This window comes from Vulpes vulpes, chromosome X (assembly GCF_048418805.1).
Source record: "Vulpes vulpes isolate BD-2025 chromosome X, VulVul3, whole genome shotgun sequence".
Classification (NCBI taxonomy): domain Eukaryota; kingdom Metazoa; phylum Chordata; class Mammalia; order Carnivora; family Canidae; genus Vulpes; species Vulpes vulpes.
In genome coordinates, this window is record NC_132796.1 from 105,971,648 (window position 1) to 105,997,004 (window position 25,357).

A 25,357-nucleotide genomic window follows, 5' to 3' on the forward strand; every position below is an offset into this window, starting at 1 on the left:
GTATAATGCTGAGTGAAGTAAGTCAGTCAGAGAAGGACAATCATCATATGGTCTTACTCATACAGGGATGTAAGAAATAGTGAAAGGGATTTTAGAGGAAAGGAGGGGAACTGAGCGGGAAAAATTAGAGAAGGAGATAAACCATGAGAGACTCCTAACTCTGGGAAACGAACAAAGGGTTGCGGAAGGGGAGGTGGGCAGGGGGTTGGGATAACTGGGTGACAGGCACTCAGGAGGGTACTTGATGGGATTAGCACTAGGTGTTATACTATATGTTGGCAAATTGAACTTCAATAAAAATGAATTTAAAAAAAGAAAGCCCTTCTGAGGAGAAGGTTGTGTTCTTGCTCTTAAATAAGATGAAGCTTATGGGTTAAATATAACTCGAGTGACAACAAAGCACAGATCCAGATCCGCCTAACAGAAGATTGATCCCAAATCAAGTACTCACAGCCTAATAGGAGAAAAGGTGTTCCCATTTTGAGTACTGACATAATTTACCACAGTTTCTGTTCTTTTATACACAGTGACTTGTATTCCAACAGAAATTACAGGAACAAACAAAAGACTTACAAAAAAAAAAGAGAGAGAGAGAGAAGAAAACAGGAAACATTCCTATGAGATGAAGAGTTAACAGAACCAATTCCAATGATGGACTAGATGGAAGAATGATTAAACAGGGACTTCAAAATAACTATGATAAATATTTCAAAAGATCTAGTGGGAAAGGTAAGTAACATGCACAAATGGATGTAGAACTTCAGCATTGAGCTGGAAGCTCTAAATAGAGAAAACTGGAAAAGCTAGGAATGAAATGTGGAGTATCATAGAGGATGAATTTGTTTGAACGGATTATCAGTTGGCTGGATAGAGCAGAGAATGGAACTTATGACTTGGATACATGTGAATAGAAAGAATCTAAAAGAGGGGCACCTGGGTGGCTCAGTGGGTTAAGTGCCTGACTCTTGATTTTGGCTCAGGTCACGATCTCAGCATCCTGAGATGGAACCCTGTATTGGACTCCTCACAATAAGCACGGAGTCTATTTGAGATTCTCTGCCTTTCTTTCCCTCTACCTCTCCCTCCTGTGTGCACACACACTCTCAAAAATAAATAAATAAATAAATAAATCAACTAATTAATTAATTAATTTTAAAAATCTATCTTTTTTTTAAGAAAGGTTCAAAAAAGAAACTGAATGAAATAAAGCAGTGACAAAACTAGAACAGAGTGCTATCTGTGGGACAACAGAAAGCCTCTGACATATGAGTAACGAGAGTCCCTGGAGAAGAAGAATGAGAGAAATGAGCAGAAGAAATGTGTGAGAGCATAATGGCTAACAGTTTTTCAAACTTTATGAAAGCCAATCTTAAATATCCAAAAAGCTCAGAGAATATACCAAGCAAGATTGATAAACAAAACCTAGCTAGGCATCATAGTCAACCTACAAAAAACCAAAGATAAAGAGACTATCTTGAAAGCATCCATTAAAAACAGAAATACTACATCCAGTGGAGCAATGATAAGAACCATATATAACTTCTCATCAGAAACAAGGAGGGACAGAAGACAATAGAATATCATCTCATCTGCTGAAAGCAAAATAGACCCTGTCAAACCTGAATTACATACCCAGCAAAAAAATATTCTTCAAGGAGGAAGGTGAAATAAAGAAATTTCTTAGGAAGAAAAAAAGCCGGAAGAATTTTTATCCAGCAGACATGCACTATAAGACATGCTCAAAAAAAAAAGCTATTGCTGAAGTAAAATTATACCACATAGAAATCTAATTCTGAAGGAAGAAATGAAAAAGAAACAGCAGTAGGAGTAAACATGTTGGTAAGCATAAAGGATCATTATTTTTAAAAATAGTATTGTGTGCTTATGTGTTTGTGCATGTAGAAATCACATCGAAGACTACTGACTGTTTATAGTAAAATTAATAATCAAGTAACAAGCACATACAGAATAAAGTAGATGAGAAAATTATGATAAAGGCTGTGAATGTGATAATTGGAAGAATAATGCTGTAAATTTCTTACCTTGCTTGTGAATAGAATATACATTCAAAGTAGTAAAGGTAAAGGTGTATATTGTAATCTTGTGAAACTGCTAAAAGCAATACCTAGAACATAATCTGAGAAAAAATATTTGATTCACCCCAAACATGCTGGAAAAGAGAAATAGGGGGACACAGAGAATACTGGACAAATAGAGACCAAGGATCAAGATGGAGGATTTAAATTAAAATGTATCAGTAATTATTTAAATATGAATGGTGTGAAAACCCTAAACAAAAGGGTGAGGACTGGAAGGAAAGACTCAATCATATACACACCAGAAACACACTTTAAACAGAAAGACACAAAGGGGGTGAATGTCAAAAGATAGAAAATATACATATTGCAAACACTAAGCCTATCCAAGATGCTGTGGCTCTACTAATATCAGATAGGGTAGACTTAGAAGTGATGAATGATACTAGAGATAAAGAAGGAAACTTGATAATTATAAAGTGGTCAACTTATCAGAAATATAAGTTCCTATATGTTTGTACTTACTAAGAAACATACTACATACATATTGCATACATACATATTGCAAAAATTGATATCAATAAAAAAAGATTGAGATAATTGCACCCTCATGGTTGGGGGTTTCAATACTTACTTCTAAGGCATTGATAGAATATGTAGACAAAAAAATTCCGAATATAGACTTGAACAACACTATCAATCAATTTGGCTTGACATAAATATACAGAACACTACACTAACCAACAGCAGAAAACACATTCTCCTCCAGGGTACCTAGAATATTCACCAAATAGACTATAAGCTTAGTCATAACACAAGTTTAAATAAATTTCTGAAGATCAAAATCAAACAGAATATGTTATCTGACTGTAAAACTATCAAGTTTGAAATCAACATCAAGAATATAAATAGACCATCCCCCGAAATTTGGAAATCAAATATCACACATTTTAAAAAGTCATCAGTAAAAGAAAAATTAAAAAAGGAAGTTAGAAAATCTTTTGAATTGAATGATAATTAAAGTATGATATAAAAAAAAAAAGAAACCAATCTAAAGCCATCTTATAGGGAAATGTATAGCTTTAAATGCCATTAGTGAAAAACAAGAAAGGTACAAAATAAACGACTTACGCTTCCACCCTAAGAAACTAGAAAGAGGGGCACCTGGGTGGCTCAGTGTTTCAGTGTCTGTCTTCGGCTCAGGTTGTGATCCCAGGGTCCTGGGATAAGTACCGTATCAGGCTCCCCATAGGGAGCCTGCTTCTCCATCTGCCTGTGTCTCTGCCTCTCTCTCTGTGTCTCTCATGAATAAATAAATAAAATCTTTAAACAAAAAAGAAACTAGAAAGAGAAGAACTAACTAAATCCAAAATAAGTATGAGGAAGGATATAATAAAAATGAAAAGGGAATCAATGATGGACAATAGGCAGAGATAATCACCAAAAGCAAAAGTTGATTTTTTGAAAAAAATAATAAAAATTGAAACCGTTAGCAATACAGATCAGGATAAAGGGAGAAAAATATAAACTATTAATAAAATAAGTGGAAATGAGGATATTACTAGGAATGCTACAGACATTTAAAGGACAATGAGATGCTATTGTGACCAACTCAATAAGACAAAGAACCCAGTGAAAATAGGCAAAATGCTTGAACAGATACTTCAATAAAGATCTACAATAAAGAAGATCTACAAATAGCCACAAAGCACATGAAAAAGCACTCAACCTCATTAGTCATCAGGCTGACATAAATTAAAACCAAAATGTAATATCAGTATACAACACAAGAATACATAGAAATGAAAATAACTGACAAGCCCAAGTGTTGGTGATTATATGGAACAATCACATACTTGCTTCGCAGCGGCTTGAAAATTAAATTTACATCAGTCTTATGACCTAACAATTTCACTGCTAAGTGTTTGTCCAAAAGAAACTAAGGGGCTCCTGTGTGGCTCAGTAGCTTAAGTGTCTGACTCTTGATTCCAGCTCAGGTCAGGATCTCAGGGTCATGAGATCCAGCCCCGACTCTCGAGATTCTCTCCCTTTCCCTTTGCCTCTCCCTGCTCCATTTGTGTTCTTTCTAAAATAAATAAATATTTTTTAAAAAAAGAAATTAAAACATATGTCCATGGAAATATTTGCAAAAATTCTTTGTAGAAGATTTACTCCGTGTAGCCAAAATCTGGAAACAGTCCAGATGTCAGTCAATGAAAAAATAAGTAAACAAACTGGCAAATTCATGCAATGTAATAATGCTACTCAGTGAAACAATGTAAGGACTTATTGATACAGACTCATAGGTGAATTTCCAAACTTATTCTGGGTGAAAGAAGCTACACACACACACACACACACACACACACACACACCCCAATATACTATAATCTTCCACTTATATGAAGTTCTTAGAATAGGGAAAATGAACCTATGATGATAGAAGTAAGTTCAACGGTGGCCCTGGCAACAGAGGGGTGTTGACTAGGAAGGAGTATAAGAGAACTTTCTGGGGTGATGGAAATGTTCTATATCTTAAATATAGATTACTTGAGTGTATGCATTTTTCCAAACTGATCACACTGTCTACTTAAGATCTGAACACTTAAATGTACATAAATGATACCTAAATGGCAGAAAGCTTTGAAAGTAACATACACTCAACTTCTTGGGTGTGGGGGACTGGTAAGGGAAAGACAACAATGAAGATTGGGAAGACAGTGAGTAGTGAAGAAGAATACTAAGAGGAGGATTTCTCTAAGTGATATATGTGTGGTTTTCCTGTTCCAGAATCTCATGGAGTACTTGTTAAAATGTAGACTCTTGGGTTCCAACCAAATTAGCTAGGAATCTCCAATTTTAACCAGTTTCACAGAGGAAACTGATGGCACACACTAAAGTTTGGGAACAGCTGGGTTATAGAATTTTCAGTCCAGAACACAGAATTTTACCATATAGAGATAGTGTAGTTAGACAACACTGAAGCTAATGCTGGGAATGTGATTTTGGATATTTTCACAAGTTATGAATGTTATGAGTCAGCTTTCATATGTCTATAAAATCAGATTATTTTATTTTATTGAGAAGGGTTGACATCATAATTTTTAGTTGGATGCTTGAAATTTTAAGCATCTGACAGAAACTATAACTTTACCCAAGACTCTAAATTTTCCTGTTATTTAGATGAATTGTCAATATGGAGTCACGTAAAAATGTTTAAGGTAAGTGAGTTATGTTGTATCAAAACAATAATTTTGCTTCTATTAAGCATAAAACATTGTAGATTTGCCATCAGAATATAAAGACACCTGCTTGGGATTGACAGTGACCAAAGACTACCAACCTCTTCCACTGGAATTTTAAATATATAAAGATATTGCAATCAGAGCAGTAATAATCAGCCAATCAGCAAACCAGTATTTGCTCAAAATCTGTTATATTGGGGATCATATGGCATTATATGGATTGGTTTTAAAGACTGACTCTAATGTTCATTAATGGGGAACTCTGTCTCATTGTTGAACCTCTCTGAGTCTCAGCTCTCAGTTCCCTCCATAGTAAAATGAGGGCCTATTCACCTACCTTGCAGGGTTGTTGTTAAGAATTAGAGTCACAGGGATGCCTGGGTGGCTCAGTGGTTGAGCGTCTGCCTTTGGCTCAGGACGTGATCCCAGGGCTCCCCGCAAGGAGCCTGCTTTTCCCACTGCCTATGACTCTGTCTCTGCCCCTCTCTCTGTGTCTCTCATGAATAAATAAATAAAATATTTTTTAAAAATTAGAGCTACACACCAGTACATGTTTAAACGGGATTGACCCATAGTCAATGCTCGCAAATGGTAGTTGTTTGCACTTGCTCACACAGTCTAACCATGAGGGTGATTATATCAGCCTCTTTCCTAATGAGGACAACAAAGAAACTGTTTATGAAGAGCAAGGATCAAGTGGATCACGTATTTAGAGACTGAAATATCATGAAGAGGAAAGATAATGAATGAAATACTATGAGCTCATCTTTCCTTGTTTTGGGACTGTTAAGGTCTCTAGGATAGGATTATGATGTGATTTAAGGGAAAGGGACTAAAACGGCTGAGTGAGCTGCTTCTAGACTACATTCCTTGTTTTATTCAGCATTGTACATCTTGAAGCTTACACAGTGCCTGCAACATAGGAGGTTGCCAGGGCATGTTTGTCAAGTGGATGGAAGGGGGCAAAAGGAATCTTCATGGTTGGTACGCACTCTTGTCGAGCTCAGGAATAGTGAAATTGACTAGTTTTGTTCTCTATCTTGGCATATTACGTGTATGAGTGGTTAACCAAGAAGCCAAGGAAGTCCCAGGACCCAACCAAGAGGGATTTTTTTTCCCCACATAAATAACATTTTTAGTTACTACTATTCTTCTTAGTCCTGTGCTCTTGATTAGGGAGATGAAGGACTGAACATGAACCTTGCCTCTTAGGAATTTCTAATCTAGTGATGAAAATGAGCACCAAGTTTAATACACTATGAAGGAGTTTAGAATGAGGGTCATGACTGGTTTAGTCAGTAAGCACTATGAGGGTTCTAGCAGCGGTGAAGAAATCTTCTCTGGTTGGGGGAAGGGACAGGAAAAACCACTCAGAGGACATGAACCAAAGTCACATTGAAGTCCCTGGTTACATTACACCTCTGCAATGAGGCCATCCCAAATCCTGCCAGCAGAGGGCGTTTCTCCTATTCCTCATCCCCTGTGGCTTTTGTGTATTTCCATTAGATCACTCATCACAGTGCCTCTGGTATTAGCTAGCTGGGCAACCGGACTATGCCTTCCTGGCATAGAACTGGAAAGGGATGCTGAGCCAGACTATTGTGAGATCTGCTTACAGGATAAAGTCAACCACCCCCTGCCCCCCCAACTGGTTGGCATTCAGAATGAAGTCAGTACAGACAGGTTTTTAAACAGGGAAGGAATATGATGAATGTGGCATTTGGAGACCTTATCATATTCCATTATAACAGCTGGTATTAGAGCTGAAAAATACCTTCTTCTTACTCAATTATGCAGTTAGGCCTAAGAAGAACAATGAATGTACGAAGGATGACGGAGTGTTGGGTCTTCTGGAGCCCTCGTGTATGCCTAACTAGCAGCCATCTTAGCCAGGAAAGGCCCCTGGATCATAATTATTTGTCCTCTCAAAACAGAGTAAAGGATGGAATATGTTGCAAAAGAGTCAATATTTGGACAGTGCAGCTCCATGTTGAACTAGACAGGGAATTGGCATGGGTAACCAATTAAGAGTTTCGGGCCCAGGAGGCATGTGTAAGCCCTCCTTAAAAATGGAAATGATCATGCCAGTTACTTACAACTCCCTCTGAGTAAGGATATTTAAAAATTCTATTTTATAAGGCAAGAGTATCATGTCATATCAGATAATAGGCACTAACTCGGAAGAAACACTAATGAGTTATTCAGAAACTTGCAAAACAAAGTGAGTAGACTTAAATGTGACCATTTTCACATTCTTACAAATGAAGCATTGTTATATTAAAACATACTTCAGCAAGTCCTAGTCAAACAATGCCTTCTGAACAAAATGTAGATATCATGTTTTCACTCTGGTACAAAAAATTTAAGCTTTCAAATGGACAGGTTAAAGAGTAATCCTTTAAATCTGTCCACTATAAAAGAAGTCTTCACCCTACAAAAACATTCATCAAAAGGTTCCTTTCCTTATGACACACTCCGTGCAGAATTCAAATGGGACTTGATTTACACATAATTTTCTGGAAACAATTTAATTGTATAGGGCGGGATATACCTGTGCTGTTGACTGAGATATGCTCAAACTTTCAGGCCATGCTCAGTGGCACTGCTGGAAGTAAAAGGAAAGTTACAGCATATTCATCTTTCTCTCAGGGAACCAACAGAACCTTTTCTACTCAGGAGGCACTTGCTTCCTGTGGATACTTCTCCTTTGTTCACAAGAGCTTAGCTGCCAGGGCAAACTGTCCTACCACCTGAGACCTCTTCCCTTGCAGTAGTATCCACGACTCCAGAGCCTCCAGTTTCTAAATCAAATGGCACAAGGCAAATACAGACTTCCACTATACATTCTAAAGACACAATTTGAAGACAATCTTTCCGGTCAGTTTTGTAAGCTCAGCTTAGATCATTTAATCATATGTCCAAAGCAAATGTATAGAAATATTTTTGAGTATCCTATGCAACCATTGTGGATATAATCGTCCGCTCAACAAATGCTGGGTACCTACCAAGCACCAGGCCTGGGGCCAGGCAGTCAGAACTGCATATTAGAAAAGGCACGCTGACTTACTGCCCAGGTGATAAGGGCTTCAGTGTTCAGAAACAGTGATCTATGGAACAGCTGAAAGTGCATATCTGCATCCCCTGATAAATGGACTAAGCAATTACTGATAAGAACACAATTAATAAATAGATCATTTCCTAAGTGCCTATCAATAAGAAAACAATTAACAAATGTATTGTTTCCTCTAGTGCCCAAAGAGAGAGACATTTATCTGTCTTATGTGTTCTAAATTCTGGAAGCTCTAAGTCAATATGATATGTGAACTATTGGGCAGGTGTAAGCATGGCCATGGAATAGCATGCCCATAACCCACCAGAAACAGGAAAGAGCATGAAGCAACCTTGAAAAGCTGAAGAAGGAGTCACAGGCATGCAGGAGATGGCAGGGCAAAGACATAGCACTTGGAGCAATAAATAGGTGAGCTAAAACAGGGCTGGTTAGACACAAGACTAAAAGGGTAGGCTAAAGAAATTTGGATTCCTTTAACGGCAATCAGCATGATCATGAGGGCTTCCAGGCTGTAAAGGGTTACAGAGCATGGTGACCGCCCAGTCTTTAACTTCCCAGAGGACCAAATGAGAGGCACCAGACTCAACTAGAGAATGAGGGATTTAGGGGAGTGTTCTTGCCTCCCCTATTGAAATGGGTCCTTTGGAGGGCTCATGGGTGCTGTGGCTGGGACAGTCTCATCTGTATATGAGGGGCAAAGTGTTTCCTATCAAAAGGCAAAGGGACAAACTACCCAACCTTTCTTGGGACTTGTCATTCCTTCATAGTAGCATAATCCTCTCTTCTGGTCTCATTTGCGCAGTGCTACCCTGGACTCGGCACCTCTCCTATATGCACCAGGTACTTTTCACATTCCTTTCAAAGAGAAATGGTAATGTTCCCGGTCCCTGACAGTCTGTCCCCTAGTTGGCATGCACTTCTGCAAGGGGGCTCTGTTTGCCATGCATCTATTTAAAACAGACACGTCTATTTATAACATTTCATCAATCAATCTAGAAGTCTTTTGTAAGCATAGAGTTGCTCTGTGCTCAGATCTAACCAAACAGCTCAGATGGCAACCTGATTGTTTCCAATGAATACATCACATGTCAATGCAATAATTGTCTGGGGGGGGGTGGAAATTACCTGTGTCACAGACCTTACTTAGCAAAGAATTAATGTGTGCATTCCACTCAAATACTTTACAAGCAGAGCAATGGGTTTAAATGCTTCTGCCCCATGTACCATGTCCTGGGAGAAGGGACATAGAGTCTGTAGTTCCATCCTTTAAGGATGGCTATAAGCTGTTTCCCATCTTGACAGGAGGAAACTTTCATGGGTTTATTAGAGGCATGAATTGTGAGAATAAAAAAAAATGAAATTCAGGACTCAACTCACGGATTCTAGGATTTTCATCACTAATCTTCTCCTTGATGCCCTCACCATTCGAATGAGCTTCCCCACACCCTCCTTTTCATGGGGAAATCAACTGAAAATTACCAAGCAAACAATGCCCATGCGACAGGACAGATCAACCCGACCCTTCCTCTGGGAATGCTCTGGGCCCACCCCAAGTAGTTCAGGAGATCCTCAGAAGGGAAAGCCTATAAATCCCAGTTAATTCCACAAATAAACTCAAGCTACTCAGCAGTTTGAGGACAGGTGGAAGGACTTTGAAGAAACACAAACTGCAAAGAGTCACCACTTATCCGGAGGAAAGGTTCTAGCAAAATACAACAGTGAGAGGGGTTAGTTAGCGTTCTCGGGGATCCGTTGGGAGTTCAACTATAAAGTGCAAAGGGTTTTCAATGGAAGCGTTTGCTTGAGGAAGCTACTTCGCTCAGGTAATACGAAAATGGGCAGGATGTTTTCCAAGAAAAGATGTCATTTTCCATTTAGTTCTGTGCTAAAATTTCTCATCAAAAAGTAGCCAGTGGAGAGATTCCAGCCATCCAAAAGCATCCCTGTCTTGCTATTTTCAGAGGCTTGAAGCTGGCCGCTCCAGCAACCATCTCTCATCTTGTTTTTCTGGGTGAGCCAGAGGCTCTTGGGCGTTGGTTCCATTAGCTGTCTGCCGCATCTCCCCTGCCGCCATGGAGGGACAGATCCTGTCCTGGGTTCGCGCAGACACTGCGGAGTGCCCATCTTCTGTTATTTCCCTGAAGATGCACCTAATATGATTCTCAGAATTAAAGCGATTGTGTCCACCTTTCCTTAGCTCTATGTTGCCTTCTCTTTCTCTCCTAAGCTAAGAGCAAAATACATTTAAAGCTGATCATAATGATTTATTCTTGCTTCTTTCTTGAGAAATTCAAACTAATATTTTGTGCTGTCGGCAGGGTACATGCAGATCTGGAGGGAGGAAATCTCTCCAGAATCTGCTGGTGTCACAGTTTTCTAAAGACGAATAGGACTTTACACAGACAGATAGACACATTCGCTCTTCTCTCACAGTTAATCCCTACAATTCTTCTAAGAAAAATAAAAACAAAGGAAGCATTTTTCAAAGAGTCTGCTCACTAGCCAAACATCATGGAGTACGGGGAAAACTCCAGAGCCCTCGTCCCATCCGGAAAGAAAAGATCTCAACAGAAAGATCCCCGGCATAATTTTGTTAATTTCTATAAAGGCGTTAACGTCCAGGATAAGCTTTTACATTTACGTCCTTCAAAAACATTGCTTAAATAAAATCTTACCTGAATACGACTTCCTTAACAAAGCCATGCTTCTTTATAAGCTGGTCCTACCCAGACAATTGCTGTCTACATTTGGAGCAGACACAGAGAAAGGAGATCAGAGAAAGTTTGAGGCATATCTAAAGTATTCTCCAAGGTACTGGCCAGAAACATCAAGCCCATACTCGCGGTATAGAGAGATCATTAATGGGCATTAGTGACAGACCATTATGACTCTCACAGATCATTAATGATTCATCATGTAGCAGTATTGTTCTGGCAATAATCAGACCATTGCTTGGACTCAGATATAAGCTTCACCCATACTATTTGCTTAAACTTATTATTTCCAAGCATAAAATTTTATTTTGCCTTCTAGAATTACAAAAAAAAAAAAAAAAAAGGTCTGTAACAGGATCCTTCTGCACATCAGAGGAGCTTCTGGAACTAGCTGCCTTCTTTAGTAGACGCTTCTCCCACTGTCAGGAATCTTGTAGCCTGAAATGCTCCCCAACAGCTTTGGGGATGTAGAAAATGTGTCTTTTATTTTGAAATTGAATTATTGATGAAGAGAAAATGCTACAAGCAAAACAGACATTTATAAGAATCACAGTTGCTCAGTCCTCTGTAACAATTACTTGTAAAATGATGAAATTCTACCTGACTTTTGAGATTCTTGCCAAAAAACACATTTTCATATCAGAGTCCTTTGTTAAAAATTCAGAGACTCTACGAGCAGCCTATGACAAGGCTTTCAGCTAATTACAACCAAAAGCAAGAAACACAGACTATTTTAGCATTATACCATACATGTTACTGAAGCACTCAACAGTGTTAATATAGGAATCAAAATTTTAAGAAAAAGTGAAACCCCACACCAAATTGCCATTCTTTTTATTTTTGCCTTATGGAAAATCCACTATTTTGGTTGAAAATTGAAATGAAAATGGAAATTTAGTTATTCCGGGAGCAAATGAGTCTTTCCTATTGAACAGATTGGATTCTCCTTCTGTGTAGCTCTGGGAAAACTTCCCTTGAGTCAGAGAGAAAGGAAATCTGTTTCAAGGTCTGAATATCGTCACTATCAATGAATATTGAAGAATTACCGACACCTACAAGGAGCTATATTTATTGAGCCCCATCACCCATGCTCAGCGCTATATGGAAAGGAAGATCATGTATATCCCAAAGCATTCCATAAACTTACATAATTTTTCCCCTTAAGCTTCTCTGCATAATCATCACTGCCTTGTTCTCTCTGCCTCCACTTTTCCATCCAACACTAAAGAGTGTAATAGACAACAGCTGCAAACGTAAGCCCCTCCCAAAGGGATCCAGCCTCCAGCGAAACTGGCTTAGCTGTAAGGACAGGATTTCAGCAGTAGGCAGAGGGTGGAGAAAATCTGTTCTGCCCTGAAATCAAACACTCTCCCCCAGCCCCCACCAGACACCCACAGCCCAGGGGCCTGAACATCAGGAGGCCTCAAAACCCAAATGCTCCAAAGAGTTGTTTCTCAGCAGACTTCCTGCCATTATACAGGGCGGCCCCCCAACCCCCCCCCCCCCACACACACACTCTGAGAAAGACCCTGCACTTCATGTAATGCTCTCCTGTCACCGGTTTTTATTGGCCAAAGGTTTTTCACAGAAGGTACAATTTTTGAACATATTCATTTTGTCCTGGGCCCTGCAAACAGCATTTGTTAACTAGTCAGTCAGACTTAGAGGGGCAGATGATCCGCTTTGGAGTGTGGCCATCGGGTCTTCCCCACTGCCCTCTGACTAGGCCACCAGGCATACAGTCGTATATGCGCAGATCCCTGTTTGCAAACCAAAGTGGCTAATGGAAGAATTTAGGCTTCAGTGAACTCCCTACACAGGAGAGAAGCCAAATTCCTCCAAACAAAAATAGAAAACCCTAACATGAAGGCCGAGTCTCTTGGCCAATATAAGGGCTCTTAAAGAAGAGTATTTCCCAAGGGGCAAAATTAAGTCATCTCAAGAGGAGTGGTCTTCTCAGGTCTAGTCAAGAGACTCGTCTTTTCACTGTGCCATGGCTTCTTATGGCCCTACAGGGGCTGCAGTGCTCAGGGCAGCGGGGAAGGAGGGGAGGTCCCCTGGGATGACAGTAACTCAATCTTTGGATGTCTAGACTGCACAGAAATAAACAGAGTGAGGGTTGACATAGAGCCAAATTGCAAGGTAGGTGAAATGTATTTCGGCTGTTCTTTCTCTCCAATGAATTCTCAGCCACTCAGGGCCTTCCTGCTGCTCTCTAGCTACTAGACCTGTCCTGCAGGTGTAACCCCCACAAGGCTTGGCGGCCCCCCTCAGTGCCCATGCTCCTGCCTTCTTTTGTATTCCATAGCGACCTCCTAGTCCTCTGTGTGTCTGATCTCGGCCAGGTGTCACGGAGGAAAGCCATCGGATTCCATGCTTTACATAGATTTGTGAACAAATGCTAGAAAGGTACAAGGGATCATAGTGCTCACCTGTCCTACTTAGCCTTACTTGGTGATATACGTCGGTGTCTTTATCACATCTTTATTGGTATTGGTTTCTAAATCTTAGGGCTAAGGTCCTCCCACCTTTTAAAAAGTGGCACGGGGGTATAGGTTTTCAACTGATCCAGCCACTTGGCTCAGGGCACCACTCCCAACTTCACACACCAGACTGAGTTGTCTGGATCATGTTCTTTCGCATTTTCAAAGATCTGTTCTGGATCTTCCCCCACCTTGGGGTCTCCCCTTCTCCTTATCCCTATTTATCTTTCAAGTAGGACATCTACTAGGAAGGCTCTCAAGTTGACCCTTGAGAGTGGTCTCATTGGTCCCTTCACTACACCCAACACAAACTTCTATCACTGGATGATCAGACTTGATTGCGTTTGGCTGTTTACACGATTCTCACCTGCCTCCCCGCTATTTACTGGAAGTAAGTGACTAGAGGGCAAGGGGCACAGGTGATCTGACAAGCACCTGGGAATAAAGGGCATCGCTGGAGAATGGTGTATCCTTATGGGGAATGCACCAGAAGTCCAAACCTGTGTGGCTTCCATGATTGTGGCACATACATATTCACAGGTGGTAGGGTGCAGGTTTGCATTAGTTGACTTAGGTGGGGGCTGCATGGGCGGCCTTCACTTGCTTTACAATGGGTTTCATCCAGAGAGAATTGATACTGGGGTCAGCGTTCAGTGCCAAGTAACTCATCCTCTTCTAATAGATGCCATCAACAACTAACTCTCTCTGCTCCTCGACAGGGAGTGCGCCTCTAAGGTCACTATCTGTCATCTGTCCCTACAGGCAGAATACAACTCAACAGAAGCTGACAAATCTAGTTAACTCTCCGGTGAGTGGCCTCTAATCCCCACCCCTGAAGTTACAGATCTCCAAGCTTTCACGGCATTATGGTCAAGTAGCCCAAGCAAGCTTCCTGCTTTTCTGGAGGGCCCAATCAATACTTTGCCCTCCTCTTAGGGCCCAGACACATCAAAAGTAATAATGCCTGATATTTAATCATTTCCCATTAAAATGCAAAGCTCTGTCTCCAGGTCCCCTTGACAGTTTAATTGTTTTAAAATGTCTGGAGAAGCTGATGTAAACAGATTTGTGGTATATTGTTTACTTGCTGTGCCCTCAGTCTCTTGGCTAATTAATAAGAGCAATTTGCTGCTACTGGGCATCTTGGCTGTGCGGATCCCTCCCGTTGGGAAGAAGTTATGGGAGGAAGAATTTATGGGAGTAAGGACGGATACTTTTTTATTCAAAAGTACCAATGGGTTGAAATCTTGTCTTCACAAAAACCAATGCTCAGGTGTGTACCATGGCTTTATTCACAATTTTCCAAACTTGCAAGCAACCAAGATGTCCTTCAGCAGGTGAGTGGATAAACTGTGGAACGTCGAGTCAATGGAGTATTATTTAATGATAAAAAGAAATGAGTGATCGAGCCATGAGAAGAAATGGAGGGGGGCCCCTGGGTGGCTCAGTGGTTAAGCATCTGCCTTTGGCTCAGGGTGTGATCCTGGAGTCCCGGGATCGAGTCCCACATCGGGCTCCCTGCATGGAGCCTGGTTCTCCTCCCTCTGCCTATGTCTCTGCCTCTTTGTGTCTCTTGTGATAAATAAATAAAATCTAAAAAAAAAAAAAGAAAAGAAAAGACATGGAGAAACATTCAGTGCATGTTACTAGGTGAAAAAAAAAAGCCAATCTGAGAAGCTATATACTGTGTGATTCCAACTGTATAACATTCTGGAAAAGGCAAAAAATGGAGACAGAGAAGTGCTTGCCAGGGTTTAAGGGGGAAGAGGACAGAGGGATGAGTAGATGAAATGCAAGATGTATAGGGCAGTGAAAACACTCTGTATGATACCATCGTGATGGATATATGTCCTTATATACTTGTCCAGACCCACAGAATATACAACACCAAAGGTAAATCCTAATGTAAACTATAGACTTTGGGTGCTAATGGTGTGACAATGGAGGTGCATCAATTGTGCAACCAACTACTCTGGAGGGGCATGTTGATTATGGGGGAGGCTGTTTGTGTGTGTGAGAGGGGGAACAGGGGTACATGGGGCATCTCTGTACCTTCCCCTCAGTTTTGCTATGCATCTAAAACTGCTCTAAAAATAAAAATCAGAAGTACTGGTACCTAACATGTTCCCGGAGCACATGTTTTCTCTGAATTCTTATGGCAACCCTGGAAGGCTTCCTTTGTTACTGGGTGGTTAAACTGGACACACTTTATGGTTTCTCCCAACAGAGAGTTTTCATCATTCCGTGTCCATCCTCCTCCATAAAGCATTCTGCAGTGTACCAATTGCTCCAAGTTCACTGGCACTTCCCATGTCTCTCCTTTCCCACAACAGGCAAGAGTCCCAGGAAGGAAAGAGAATGTGACCCGGGAAGCCTCCAGCCCAGTCAGAAGACAGGAGCCACTTGACTGCTGGCAACTACCAATGGCTGCACCTCCCTCGCATTTTCTCAGAGTAGCAGGCGCCAGAGAGGGATCCAGGGAGACCCAGGCTGCCCTCAGTACCCCAGGAGACGCACGCTGCCCCCTACTCCAAGAAGCACAGGATTCAGTTTCAGTAACAGCCCATTGACTCTGTTGCCCACAGCTCCAATCCAATCCGTGCCACCACGGCTCCCAGGTACAGGGGAAACCTTGGCCACTCCCAGGAATGCTGCGTAGTTGAGTATTTTAATGTCCAGCCATGACTGGTTGAGAAGATAGGTGGTTGGATTCAGATGATAATCATTTCTTCACTGGGCTATTACACGAATGAAATGAGAAATTCACAGAAAGTGCTTAGGGCAGCGCCTGGCACAGTGTGAGCCGTCAATGGAAATTAGTCCTCTTCTCATCTTCCCCTGAGTCCCTTCTGGCCCATTTGCTTGTATCCCCTGTAATCTCACTGTTATCCTTCCTGATGTTTTTGGCAGCATTTTTATGGAAACTGATCAATAAGCAAGCAATCTATGAACACTGAGTCCTCACAGTGTACCCTTGTATTAATGGACCTTTGCCATATGCAGAAGATACAAATACACATAAATAGAGCTCAGAGTCTAAAAGGAAGATAAACTTGGAGGGACGTGCTGCCTGAAGGCAGTAGCTGGAGCTATGATGTTGAAAACGAGATTTGATTTGCCTAAGTCACTGGATGTACAAACTACAACTCCCCAAATATTGACCACATTGTGGGTGTCCTGCCATTATGGCCTCCAAAACATCAAAACTGAACGAGTACACACAATCTGGTACTGCTGTGTCTGTACTCTTCGTAACAAGAGCCGATTGACAACCCATCTCTGATATTTGGATGGGTCTTCTGTAACACTCCACTGAATGTCAGGGTTAAAAGCGCAGCACATTTTATGCTGCTTGATTCTGCTTCTGACGGCCTAGTACATAACACCTACATCGGTCAATACACAAATTTCAGATTTACAACAAATCACTCAGCTGCAAACTTAATGCCTGGATCTTTTAAAGGTGCTAGAGGCGTGTGCGTGTGTGTGCGCGTGTGTGTATGTGCACATGTTCATCTTATTAGCAAGGAGGCTTGTTCCAGGCATACATGATTTTCAAGCATGAAAGGGGAGTGTTTCATTCCTTGCAAAATTGTACGCAATGCAGGGAAAATTTAAAAAAAGTTATTTGGTTTCTGCAGTTTCTGAGGGAAGAACAAATTAGCGGCGCCTGGCTTCTCTTTGTGTTCATAGCACCCCCTGGTGGAGAACTAGCATATTTCCGTTGCATGCTAATCCACCCTCCATGATCTTTATTTTCCTCTCAAGAGCTTTATGGAGGGAGAAATTAAATATTTCAATTTTTTTTAGATTCATATCTCATGACCAGAGGAATAGAGAATCCAATTCCAGTTACTTTTGTTCACTTATTCTGAAGATTCTCTTGGCTGATCTAAAAATTAATGTCAAGTACTTGCCTATTTTAGGGAAACTTCCTTTTCATTCTTTCATTCAGCAAACATATCCTGGGGGCCTATTATGTACTAGATCTTTTCTGGGTGCTTGAGGCAGAGGAATAAATCAGCCTGGGTCCCTGCTGGGGAGGAGTTTGTCCAAAGCTGAGAGATAACCGTGAAAAGCCATCTTCAAAAGCACAAGGCTGAGGGGCTGAACCAGGCCTGATAAGACTCAAAGGTGAGTGGAAACCAGCCAGGCCACATAAAGCAGGTGACAGCAGACGTAAGCACTGAAAATTGAACAGGTGTTCCCAAGGCAGATGGGGCTGGTGAGGGAGAGAAGATATTCCAGGTGGGAAAAATAGAGAGAGCAAAAACTCAGAGGTATGGAACGTCCTGAAACCGGATGGATCGCATCATAAATTAAAAGTTGTCTGGCATGGCCACAGGCTAAGGGATGACAGTGGCATAGAGGAAAGGATTTTGGAGGCATCAACTGGAGAGGTAAGGCCTCTAAGGGGATAACTTAGAAAGCTGGTTTAAGGAGCTTGGGCTTTATCCCAAGGGCGATTGGGTTTTATACCAGAAAACACGAGAATGCTTTCAGATGGATGACTTGGGCTGCCGCCTGGAAGATCGGAGCGCAGGGGGTGAGCCTGGAGACAAGGAGCTCTGTTAAGGGATACAGGTGAGAGATGATGATGATCTAAATTGTACTCTACTGTAAGGATGGAAACCGCAGTCGTAGGTTTCCTCTGAAGACCCCACCAAAGCCTGGATCATTGTCTATAAAAAAAACAAATAGTTCGGGGCGCCTGGGTGGCTCAGTAAGTTAGGCGTCTGACTAACTTGATTTTGGCTCAGGTCAAGATCTCGCGGTGGTAAGATTGAGCCCCGAGCCCCATGTTGGGCTCCACGCTGACAGTGGGGAGTCTGCTTCAGATTCTCTCTCCCTCTCCCTCCTCCTCTGCACAACCCCCCCACCTGCTCACACACCCAGACTTGCTTACATGTGCTCTCTCTCAAATAAATAAATAAATAAATAAATAAATAAATAAATAAATAAAATATTTTTTAAAAACTTAGTTCTGCTTACCATAAAAAGAGGACTTTTGGGTTGGGAAAAGGGGCAGGCAGTGATTACTTCAAATAGTGATCTAAGCTGCTCTTTTGACCAACACTGTGCACTTGAGCTCCATTCCAGTTGTAGATTCACAAGGAGGCAACTGAACAGAGTGGTGAAAAGCATGGGCCTCAGAGGACTCAGACAAGACTTGGCTCTACTACCCATTGTCAGCTATGCCTCCTTGGGCCTGTTTCCTTGACCCTCTGAGGTTTGGTTTCCTCTTCTGTCAAATGGATGTAGTAATTGTATCTAACTTGTAGGATGGTTGTACCAGCTCAATTAAGTAACGTACAAAGCCCTCGCTGCAGTGCCCAGCACACAGGAAGCAGTTGATAAGAGCTAGTTCTTTTCATCTTTCTCTTCCTTGTACAGTGTGACCAGGCAAACTGGTCTTTTGTAAGATGGCTAGTCCCATAGTCTTCTCCAAGGTACCCTACCTTGGGCTGTAAGGAAAACTTCTATTTGAAAGGTGATTTCAGCAGTTTGTCTCCTTCCTAACCAGAGCAGAGTGTAACATCTACAGATGGAGTTGAGAAGAAGTCAGGTTATCATGGTCCAGAGGGCCTGGTCGACATAGCTGCCAATTCTCACCAGGACCACGGAGCCTGGAAACAAGGCTGGCGGCAGCATCCTGTGGGATTTCTAAGTTGGCCAAGAACGAGAGAGAGGTGAATAAGAAAAGGCCCAGCCACGATGGGAGGCCAGGTGGATTTGGTATCCCTGAGAGCTGCTGGGTTGCTGGTGCTGAGAGAGATGGCTCATGCAATGGTTTTTAACGTGATTCTCCCAGAATTAGCATTCATCAAATTGAGTCCTGGGAATACTCCAGCCAAAATTCTCTGACTGAGAACTCATATCCTGTGATCAGTCAGTTTGGGAAAGGCTGTTCAGTACATCCCTTCTTAGAGATTCATATTATACATTTGACTTGGGTTCTAATAAAGCCAACACTAAAGAAACCCATAAACTATGAGAGACTTTGGGCTAACCTTACTAATTTGCCCCCCAGAAGCCTTTATGTCTTATAAAAACTACTAATATTCCTTAATAATAATATCTAGTGAAGAAGAGTTTGAGTGCATGCCAGGCTAATGTCTCCTGGGCACCAGCCTCTTTTGCCAGGGCAGACATGATCACATAGAGAGGTGTAGAGAGGCCCCTGTCAGTGGCCTCCCAAGAGCCCAAATCCCAGGCTGGTGTTGTATTCTCAACCCATGTATCCAATGGTGGCAGGGATGAGGTCAGAAAGTTGCCTCTGATGGGGCCAACACCATTGCTTCTGGTGTTACTTGTTTCCAAGCTAGGCCTCCCTTAGGGAGGTTTTATATCTCTGGTACCTAGAAAATGGTAAAACTAAAGCCCTTGAAGAAGGTAGTCCACTTGACCTAGAGAGAATGGAGCTTCTGGGCCTGCCACAGCAATTCTAGGCTTTTGAGGCAATGAAGGCTAGAAAGGGAAAGAATTCAAATATCATTTCCCCAGCCCAAGGGTTCCCTGGGGTTCTCACTTGTCCTTGCACTGCTCCAGCAGCAGAAGCTCCCTCTTCCGACACATGAAGTGAGGGAAACCCAGGAAAAGCTCAGTGAGGGCACAGTGACAAGGTAGCCATCTATAAGCCAGTAAAAGGTTTCACCAGAAATCAGGCCTTATGGCCCCTTGATCTTAGACTTCTAGCATCTAGAACTGGGAAGAAACAAATTTCTGTGGTTTATGTGCCCCAGTTTCTGATATTCTGTTATGGCAGCCCTAGCAGACGAATATAGTACTACTACTTCTTCTTTAAAAACAAAGATTTATTTATTTTAGAGACAGTTGGGGGAATCAACTGAGCCACCCAGGTGCCCCCAGTACTATTCTTCTAAAGCATACATAACTTTGCCATTTCCCTTCCAAACAACCCCACCTAGAGGACAAAACAGTAGTCCAAACTTGTAAAAGTGTATCATGCTTGGATAAGCAGATACAACCCGGAGTGGTTTAAAAACAGAAATACAATTTTAATGAAGTAGGAATGAGGCAAAATCACAATCTCCAAATGAGAAATGAAACCAGCAAATATTTGATGAGTGCCTAATTTGTACCTGGCTCAGTGCTTGACCGTAGGGGGCCGGACTGGGGTTGAATAAAATCTAGCCCCTTCCTTCAAGGATTCCAGTGCTTAGTGGTTGAGAGAAGAGTGAACAGGCATTTAAAAAGCAAAGGAGAAGTTCTGTGTTATAGAGGCAGGGCATCTAACTTTGGGAGGTGTGGGGGGGGGCAGGGAAGGCATCCCAGGAAGGTGATATGAAGCTGAGACTTGAAGGAGAGCAGAAAGCAACCAGGTACAGAGAGGAATCTTACAATCTCTCTGCCCTAAGTGAGCTCTTAGCTCCCAGAAGAGAGACCAACACACATGCAATCACCTTATAAGGTGCTAAGTGAAATGACAGAGATGTGGCACAAGCCATTATGCAAGCATGGGGGCGGGGAGGCACCTACTGAACCCAGCCTCAGGGGTGGCCAGGGGGGCCTTTCTCAGAGCAGGTGGTGGCAGCTGGGTTTTGAAGGCCAGTGGTCATTGGTCAAGTCAGTTGCAAGTGGGTAAGAAAATGCATAGGGCTAAGAGAATGCCAAACACAGGCAACAGGTACAAAGACATACAGGCTTGAGTGGGTCTGACACAGGTAAGAAGTGCAGGCAGCTTGGAATGCTAGCAGCACAGGTTTCTAGGGATGGGATGAGACATGAAGTTGCAAAGTTGCCAGGGGCCAGATCATGTGGCGCCTCATGAACCACAGAAAGGGATGGGACACAATCCTGTCTGCCAAGGGGAAACACGCAAGGGTTTTAAGCAAGGGACAGGCCTGATGTGATTGGCATTTTGGAAAGATCTCAGGGACTGTGGTGTGAAGACTAGCGTCGTGGTTCCAAGTGCAAGACTTGACACAGGGAGACCTTTGAAGAGGATGGCAATTGTCCAGAGAGTAATGTTGCTAGCCTACATTAAGGTGACAACACCATGACTGGGGAAAAGGCAAGAGACTTCAGAGCTACTGTGGTTGCAGAATTAATGGAACCAGGTTATGGACTGGAGATGGAAGGTAAGAAAGGGGCAGGTGTCAAGGAGTACTCTCAGGATTCTGACTTGGGCAATTGGATGGTTGGGGTGTTGTCATTCACCAAGATCAGGCGTCTTGGAGTTCATTTTGTCAGTTTTCTGTTTTTTACAGGTGAGGAACCTAAAGTTGCCTAACATCATTCAAAAAGTGAGTGATCGCTGGCACTACAAGATGTTTTCTGATTCTTTGCCAACTAATTGTTTCACACCCGCACGGATTCAGTTTTGGATATGCCTGTGGGGCATGGCAGTGGAGATGATCTAAAATTAGTAGGTCTGGAAGAGGGAAGAGGTACCTGGACTAGAGATAACTTAGATGGTGGGGCAAAGAGCAAAGCCATGGTGGTTGCGCTTATGGCCAGTGGGGTAGATGAGACGCCCTAGGAAGGACACATGGAGCGAGATGAGGTGTAGAGATAGTGACAAATGAGACTTCAGTAGCCCTGACCTCCTAGAAGTCACACATAGAACCGTCTGTCCCCTGAGCCCATGCTCCCAAGCCTCTCTATTTCATACCACTTGGACTTAGCACAAATCTCTTGTATTGTTTGGACTGAAGCACAGACCATGGCTTTAATTTAAAATATAGTTTTGTGAACAATTTATTTTCCAGACATTTATCTTCTGAGGCTATTCCTCATTGTCAGAAAAAAATCAGAGGCATCTATGTTTGAATCGGCACCTTCCATTACTCATTTTTATTGATGATGATTTTTTTTATAGTTGAAACATGGAAAGAATTTAAAAATTTAAAACATGTACCCAGAGAGCCAACCACGTTACAGGTTAGCTTCATATTTTCACACATTTCCTAAGCACTCTTTGACCTTTATATATTTAGTCCATCCATTCATTTACTCATACATTCGTCAGATACTTATTGAGAACATTTTGGGTTCCAGGCACTGTTTTAGGCCCTAAGGAATTCAAGCATTCAACTCCTATGTCAGCACATATCAAATTTTTGTCTTTTCCAGGAGCTACATAGTAGGGGAAGCTTTACTTATCTGGAGTCTTGTTTTTCCCTTGCTCTGAGCTTCTTGACCACCTATAGTAAAAAGGGAGGCTCTGTCAGTTGCTTAGTTTTAGTTGTTAGATAAGACTTTTGGAAATATTGTGGAAATTAGTTTTATTGGTAGAAATGAATCCACAGTTCCAGAAGTGGTTTCCCTTTGGATGGTTATGAGCTACACTTGGAATTTTTAGCGTGCAAAGATGAAGCTGTGTCTGAATTATCAAACATCTATCCTATCAGTATGTTAGAATTTCAAGAGAGTCTAATTCAGCTGAAAATAAACAATATCAAACTAAAAGGTTCCTGGAACCTTTGACATGAATATATGAATCCTATAACCATCCAATCTTTCTAGTTGTGTGACCAAATCTGGGCAATATTTGAGTCTCTGACTTAACTGTGGAAATAAATTTTTCTTTTGTGAAATGTCTCAAGTTTAGACCATTAGTAATATAATATAGAAATGGGATTGAGATGTGTCCTGGCTGATTACACTAGACACTTAATGAGAATATTTTAGTCCGTTAAGTGATGGTATTCTAGTTGACTTAATCAAAATTGATCAGATAGTAGACTTCTAACAGTGCTTTTTTGTTCAAATAAAGCTAATTAATCTGTTTTCTGGACTGGCTGTGTCTTATCACTTCTGAATAGCTAACAGATTATTCCTCACTTACTATCACCACCACTACCACCACCTAACAAAAGCCTGCTGCCAATATACAAATGGATTCAGATTGTGAGACCCACAAGTGAAATAATGCCAAAGTGTCTGATCATAGCAGCAACAAATGGCTTCTACTTAAACTCTACTTTATCAGCAATCAATATGTATGTGTAATAGGTTATAACACACAGGCTGAACTGGAATTTTGGATAGAATGTGAAACCTCGTGTTTCTTTTAATTAGGGAGCATGCCACAAATATACTTAAATGTTGATGTTCTGCTTAAAACTGGAGAGAGAACTTCCAGTAAAATAGATGGAGCATATTCAGCATAGGCAAATAAAATGCACTAAAATGTAGGCTCTGTGAGGACAGGGACATTTATCTGGTTCCCTTTCATGTCCTCAGTGCCTCACATAATATTTGGCACAGGGTAGGCACTTAATAAACATTTTTTGGATAAATGAATGGATACAAGTATCACGAAGATTATCTGCTTGATTAACTGGATTGCTCCCCTCTCTCCTCAAGCAGACCAAATTTCTTTGTTTCGTGAATAAGCCAAGCTCTTTTTCCCATTGGGATTTTGCATCTTTCCTTGCTGCTATCTGGAATGCTCACTTCCAGAAATTTAGCCCCTTGACTCCCCATACATTATGCTACCAAGGTAACTGCCCCGACACTGCTCTCCTTAGAAAGGTCTGCTTACACATTTTGGCCCTTGACTGGTGTCTGGGAGCTCAGCTGGCAAACAGTCCCCTACATTCCCTACACTGATATAAATCTTCACTAAATGATAAAAGTGGTTCACTCCATTTAAACAACTTTGTGCAAAAAATGTGGTTTATGCTGAATACTTACCTGTTTTCCTTCTGGGCATCTGGAATTTTGGTATGTACCAGGCAGATGGTGCCCACATGACCAGCCCTCAATAAAAATCCTGCACAGTGGGTCTCCAATGAGCATCCCCTTCACATATGTGGTCACACTTATTGCTGGGAGAAATAACCATGTCTTATGTGACTCCAATGAGGAAGGACTCTTGGAAGCTTACACCTGGTTTCCTCCAGATTTCTTCTCATGCACCTTACCCCTTTGCTGACTTTGCTCTGTATTCCTTTGCTATAATGAATCCTAGCCATGAGCACAACTACCTTCTGAATCCTGTAAGTCCTTCTAGTGAAATCACCAAACCTGGGGAAGGGTTTGGCTTCTCTCAACATATCTTCCACTGTATACTCATCATATTTCATAAAATAAACAAACCAGCCTCAGTCACCCTAGGCTGTAAGCTCCACGAGGCTTCATTCACCATAGTATTGTCAGCACCTAGCACCATGCCTGGCAAACTGAGGATATTTAAAATATTCAGAATGTACAAAATCAATGAAAGAACAAATAGAGAATTAAGAACGGGGAATAAAAACTTAAGACTATGTTTACAAACTCATTGTTAAAGGTAAAAGAATGGTTACACTTAATTAATATTGGTTCTGGGGACACCTGGGTGGCTCAGTCTGTTAAGTGTCCAACTCTTGATTTTGGCTCAGGTCACAATCTCAGGCTCATGAGATTGAGCCCCATGATGGGCTCTATGCTCAGTATGGAGTGTGTTTCAGATGCTACTCTCCCTCTGCCCTTCCTACTTATAATCTCTCTCTTTTTCTCTCTCTAAAATAAATAAGTAAATCTTTAAAAAGTATTGGTTGATTTTTATACTTCAGGGTCCAACAATTTCTGGTGGAATGCATGTCTAAAATCATAATAAGAGCTAATTAGAAAAGATGATCTAATACATTCAGCTTTCTTCTCTTGCATTTAGCACCTGGCATATAGAAGGCACTAAAATATGGCTATTTAATAAACAAATTGATGACGATATATACCAAGTTCAAACTCTATAATGAAATTGCTACATTAGTTGGCTCTCAGAAGAAGAAATCAGTCTGGACTGTGAAAATCCATTTGTTAGCAAGTCATCACAGATTTGCAATTCTTTTTTTTTTTA

General features: G+C 41.5%; 1 protein-coding gene across 5 annotated transcripts in view; it reads right to left on the bottom strand.

The window, feature by feature from the left end:
* The window catches only part of FGF13 (fibroblast growth factor 13), a 510,479-nt gene that overhangs the window by 95,312 nt on the left and 389,810 nt on the right, over nt 1-25,357 (bottom strand). The gene's annotated exons all lie outside the window — the stretch shown is intronic.